This window comes from Dermacentor albipictus, unplaced genomic scaffold, assembly GCF_038994185.2.
Source record: "Dermacentor albipictus isolate Rhodes 1998 colony unplaced genomic scaffold, USDA_Dalb.pri_finalv2 scaffold_29, whole genome shotgun sequence".
NCBI classification, from domain to species: Eukaryota; Metazoa; Arthropoda; class Arachnida; order Ixodida; family Ixodidae; genus Dermacentor; species Dermacentor albipictus.
In genome coordinates this window covers 565338-571405 of record NW_027225583.1, presented here as the reverse complement: position 1 = coordinate 571405, position 6068 = coordinate 565338, and the positions used below count along the sequence as shown (strand labels likewise).

The window sequence follows — 6068 nt, the reverse complement described above, 5'->3', positions numbered from 1 at the left end:
ATGGTCTCTATAGCATTTCCGAGTAATAAAATTTGTCATGTATAGCAGATCACGCCGTTTCAACTTGGCAAGTTCTTTTAAAATTTTCTAGTTAAAGATTAGGTGCTCACCTTCGTAGACGCGGTGCTCTTTCTTTTTTTGCAATAATTGAATATTTTGTTTCAGCGAGCACCTTCTAAGGAGCTAACACAATGAACTCACCGTCAAGAGGACAGTGAACATGCATGCGCGTTGGACGAAATGATAAGGGCTTTACGCATGTTGAAAATGAAGTGATTATTCGAGAGATCTAATGGCTTGCGGAGAGCTCGAAAGGCTTTTGAGCAGAATTTAGAAGCACGTTACCCACCTTCCAGATTTGACGCTTCAGATATTTTTTGTTTTATGTTTCGATGGCCTCTGAGAAGAAGCCTACGTTTGAAGGAGTGCCCACATTAGGGCTGGCGGGACTGTTATCAGAGAGAAACGTATGGGTTACATAGGATGTGATGTCCATCATTTAGTGGTGCATTTAGAGGCTCTTTACATGAGCGGTATGGAGCCGGGTATCATCAGTGCCATTGGAGGCAAAGATTGTAAACTCTTTACTTAAAGGCCACGTCAAATAGCCACAAAAGATGGCCTGCTCTAGAGTAGGTTATCTTACGAACGGGTGCTTTAAATTTTACGCATAGTAAGCTGCGCAGGCAGAAGTGCAATGCCTCCCGACAATAGCATAGGCCTTTTTACTTAGAAAAAGATAAGAGAAAATATTTTGACGTGACTTGCATGCGCATAACAAATACTTATTGTGTGCTGCCGTAAGCATTGTCGCGTTTTGTTGTCTCCCAGATTCGCCAACCTACGTCAGTACCAGAAGCAACACTTCTTTAACTGCAGCTGAAGTCATTGAGGCTGAAAGGTGCCAAAGAAAGCGAGCTACACGCAGCTTTACAAGTTGAAAATAGAATCAAGTAGAAAAATGGCTGTGGCTTAGGTAAGGTTAAGCCCAGGATGCGAAGCATACTAGCCTTTATTTTAGCTGTTGAACCACTGTTTAGCCTGGTGAACTGCTGTTGCTTGGCTATATTTGGTTCGGCTAGACGAAGAAACAACTCATGCGTTACTCTGCTTCGCCTTGGACGCCCCGCGTTGGACGCGGTGAGCGTCGAGCAACGCAGCGTTCGGCGCGGCAACGAAATGTGCGCCTGAGCAAGCGACGCACGCCTGAGCCTTAGAAACAGCTCGTTTCTAAGGCAACACCGCATTCACTAGAGGCGCTTTTGTACCGCTTTGAAGCATCGTACTCGTGGCTCAGTGGTAGCGTCTCTGTCTCACACTCCGGAGACCCTGGTTCGATTCCCACCCAGCCCATCTTGCAAGAGTTGAGCCAAAGCCACTTCTCCTCTGTCGTGACGTCACAGTGTCACGTGGTATTCAAGGCGACACCGCCGCGCCTGAGGAGCTGGGTTGAGCTCTCGTAATATGCTTCGCATAAAAAAGAGAACCGCTGTTTCGCTTCGGTGAACCATTCAAAGCGATAGCAAGGTTATGCGTTGCACCTTAGATCCTCGCGCTGTGTTCTAACATTAGGTGAGGGCGATATGGCTTGACACAGCAGGTCGTGCAGCTGCAGGTGCTCAGATTGAATGGGGTCGTGCAGCGTTGAGACGAGGCGTGTCACGAGGCTCGCGCGATGATGAATGCCGGCAGTGGTGTTGCACGCGTTGCGCCTCGGTGGTGCATGAGACGAGACCGATGGAAAACCGTTGGCACTTGTCAGCGCCAAAGGAAACAAGTAAATGTGAGCATCTTGGCATTTTGCTCTCCAGTGGCAACGCTGTAGACCCAACTGAACGGAGCGCGAGGGTCCCTGACAGCCTGAACCAATCATGAAAAGGGCCAACGTCGAATTGCACCAAAGACCGGCGCGGACCTTGGATACCCAGGTTGATATACGGTCACCTATTCCATGTCATCGATCGTGGAGGGCGACGGAACGATACGATATCTTGGGCGGGATATTGCGACGTATACGACGGCTTTTATTGGCAGCGATAGTTATCACATTCCCTAGTCGAGTGGCGTAGGAAAGACCACGCTATTAAAGGTGGAAAGCTATCGTGCAGTGGAACTGTCCTCTCTTGATGTCAACTCATACGTTCAATATGCTCCTGCATGGAGTGGACTTCCGCAAGTGCAGCCAATGTCATTAATGTAAACAAAAAACCTTTTTTTAGTCATGCCTACTACCGGGCATATTCGTCGATGGGCTTGGTGGTGTTAGATATGGGGCCATTTCCTGAGGCTACTACGAGTTCCCCAGACCACATCGAATCGCACCACTGCTAAGTAAGGTATGCAGAAACACGGATGCCACATTCCTGAGGCACGACAAGTGCAAACAACTTGCCGGCCCATACTTCGTGTGCCGCCGGGAGAGCTATTCACTGCTTGACTCTTCCAGAAAGCGAGGGGATAGCCAGGCACTGTTGCAAGGAAAGTGGGTCCCAAAGCAGGACGGCTGTGATGTACCGGGAAGGCCTGGCAGCGTGGCCCCCATACGCCCATTGTGCCAAGGCGTTGGAAGCCAGCGAGGCAAGACCATTTCTGCCCGCCTTGGTCCCTTGTCGCCCCACCTGGATCTTGTGACGGCGCGTAAGTCAGCAAGGCAAGACCGCAGGGGGACCAAGCGGCGACTCTCTTTGCCGGGTATGACACCATTGCACAAGTGCATACCGTTGGCCGAAAATGGCGTCATCTGCGCGGACTCTCCCATTGGCAGAACATGACGCGTCTTCCAGACATCGAAGGGCTTAAAAGAGAGACCGGGAGCAGCAAGAGGATTCCTGGAGCATTACCTGATTCACCTCTCTCGAACTGCTTGCCGCGGGCCGCAGCGTCCGAGTTGCTGCCGGCCCGTAATGACTGTACGACTGTTCATTGACGTCTCACTGTAAATAATGTAAAATAAACTCCCAAGTGTTTTCACACCGAAGTCCGTCCCCAACTCCTACAACTGGTGACAGCGGCAGGATCTCCTCCAAATCCTAAGTGGATTCGTGGCCTAAACGCCACCTCGAGCCACAACAAGGAGCACATGGGCGGCGTGACCAAAGCAACCTCAGGATATTGAAGATTCGAGTATGTGACGCAGTCGAGTCTTTGTTATGTCAGTCAAGTAAAGTATCAAACCACCAAAAATTCCATAGGTGCGCGTGGTGGTTCAAAGTGAAAGACAGCGGTACCAAAATAGCAAGCAAATATACACACCGCAGTATAAGGTGCACAGCAGCTGATTTGATCAAGCACGAGGCCACGCTCGGGCATTTTGCATGGGTTTAGATGCGAGAGCGCCGGTCACTCGACCAAACGGTGGTTGGTTAAGCGCAAGTGAACGACGCTTTTAGCACTTCTGTCGTCATGGATCAGGTGCCCAAGAAATTCTCAACATTTCAAGGCAACGCAGTTGAAACGGGGAACGACGTCCGTGGTAGCAATAAACCAGTTGTTACTTTCGACGTGCTTCCATGGATGTGACTACAGGTGTCACTAAAGGGTACCACGTACCAAACAATCTCAAATGGTCCTGCAACAATCTGGGGAGAATCCAACGAAGCTGCCACCGTACGTGCACAAGGCCCCAGAGAGCGGGAGCGGCGGCATCGGAGAAGGTTGGCTTACCGAGGCTAGCGGAATCACGTGACCCTCCCTCTTAGTTATTTTTCCCCTGCCTCCATGGTGTGGGCAACCAGGTCCGTCGTCTGTCGTGGCCGAGCGCAATGCCCGTCTCTTGCCTCCCTCGAGACCTTGTAACCCTAAACATCGACTAGCCAAGCATAAAAGCCGACGCGCTTGATCCGCTGCACAGAATTTCGACGATCGCATACTCTGCTCACACCTATCGTTGTACTTGAGTGGTACTGCTTTTGGAAGTCGTCGCTCCGTCAGCAGCATGCCGCACGAGGCAGATTGTCCGCGCCATGAAATATATCACGAAATGAAAACACGTTTGAAGTGGTGCGCTCAAATTTTGCATTAGGAAGTATCATAAACATAAATGAATCTCGTTCATTTTCTTATGCTAGAATTTCCCGGTTCATTAAGGTTATGATTTCTTCGCGAAGAAATTATTAAAGTAGCACCTTGATATCTTGTTCTGTATTTCTTCTGAATACTAGTTTCATAATCGTTAGCAATTTTGATGCGTAGTTCTTTTCAGACGACCTCTCCCTGTGATCTCTTATCACCGCTGTATTGTGCAAGCTGATTGCATATAACGCAAGTTCTTCACACCAGCTGTACTTGCAAAGTACATATACTAAATTTGGAACGATACAGAGAAGATTAGCCTGGCCTCTGTGCAAGGATGACACGCAAAATCGTGAAGCGTTCCAGATTTTTGAAAGGCGCTTACGAAAGCGTTTCCCATCAACCCATTCTAGACGCACTTTTGAGAATTGAACTAGGAGGGCGAGTATATCGATGGATCAGAAACTATTTGACACAAAGGTCCATGTTCGTACGTACGCAAGATGGTCCGACTACCAACCCCTACACATGCCGAGGACTTCCCCAAGGTGGGGTTCTAAGCCCTATTCTTTTCAACCTCGCGCTTCTTGGGCTGGCCGAATCCCTACCGGAAACAGTGAGGGTCTCAATCTACGCCGACGGCATCTGCATCTGGTTATCAGCGGTCACTCGTCTGCAGGTTCGCGCAAGGCTGCGGAAAGCAGCAACACAGGCGTCTCGCTATCTTTACAGACAAGGTCTTACCATCTCAACAGAAAAATGTGCGTTAGTCGCTTTTACGAAAACCAATGTCTCGTTATCCAGTATGCAATGATGGCCAGCCTATCTCCTACAAAAAAAATCATCGATTTTTGGGTGTCATTGTGGACCGGGACCTCTCTTGGAGCCCTCATGTTGCCCACTTGAAGAAGAAGCTTACATCTATTGTTCATGTCTTCAAGTTTATCGCTGGGAAAACTTGGGGATCGGCAGTGGGCTCCATGCTACAGTTATATCGAGCATTTTTCATCGGATTGCTACGTTACACTTCTCCCGTGCTTGGTAAAACATGCAAGTCAAATCTTCGAGAGCTACAGAGCGTGCAAGCACTGGCACTACGTGTTTGCCTAGTACTTCCGCGGAGCGCCTCAACAGCAGGAACCAATATAATGGCTCGAGACCATCCGATCACGACTTACATGGCGAACATGGGCCCTAAGCTTGTCGATGCTAATGTATCACGCATGTAATCAAGCTCTCTTGCCTGCCTGCCAGAACGACGACCACAGGCGTCCTTCTCCAACGAGGTCAGCATCCATTGTGCCAGTCTACAATCGGGCTTCACAACCTCAGCACGTTCAACCTTAGCTTTGTGGTGTTTAGAACAACCTCAAGTGCGTCTCATGGTTCCAGGGATAAGAAAGAAGACCGACCTGCCTGCCTTGGCCCTGAAGCAAGCAGCTCTGGATTGTTTGAACACTTTCTACTTTGACCGAGTCCACATATATATGTATGGCTCTTCCACTCAGACCAGCGCAGTGGCTATACCATCACGATCAATTAGCGTCCGATACAAGATTTCTCACATGACATCGACCGGATCGGAGCTTGTTGCCCTCCGAGGTGCCGTTGATTACATTAACAACCAACCCGCTAATCGGTGGGCAATATTCTGCGATTCGAAGGCGGCCTTGCAATGTCTTTTGTCATCTCTTCGTCGCAGGTCGTGTGAACAACTAATGTCGGAGATACGAGAAATGCACCATCGTGTGATAGCGAAAGGATACGATGTCCTGTTTCAGTGTCTGCCTGGCCGTATCGGTATCTGCGTCAACGACCTCGCTGACGAAGCTGCTAGGAAAGCACACGAAGGAGCAACCCTTGTTTCTGTACCTTTATCGAGGACTGACGCAGCCCAACACCTAAGCAAGGTAGCACACCGTATGACAATAGAGAAGTGGCACACACCTGAATTCACCCAAGAACGACTGCATTCCCTCGACCCCTCTATGCAACTGCGGCTGTTACCAGGGCTTCTGCGAAATGAAGAAACAATGCTGTACCGCTTACGCTCGGGC

At 49.5% G+C, this 6068-nt stretch overlaps 1 non-coding gene across 1 annotated transcript; it reads left to right on the top strand.

Moving 5' to 3' along the window:
• The first annotated feature begins 4280 nt into the window (after positions 1-4280).
• LOC139052712 (U6 spliceosomal RNA) lies at positions 4281-4383 on the top strand. Its single transcript, XR_011510021.1, has one exon. It is a non-coding gene; the product is annotated as a U6 spliceosomal RNA (small nuclear RNA).
• The last annotated feature ends 1685 nt before the right edge of the window (positions 4384-6068 follow it).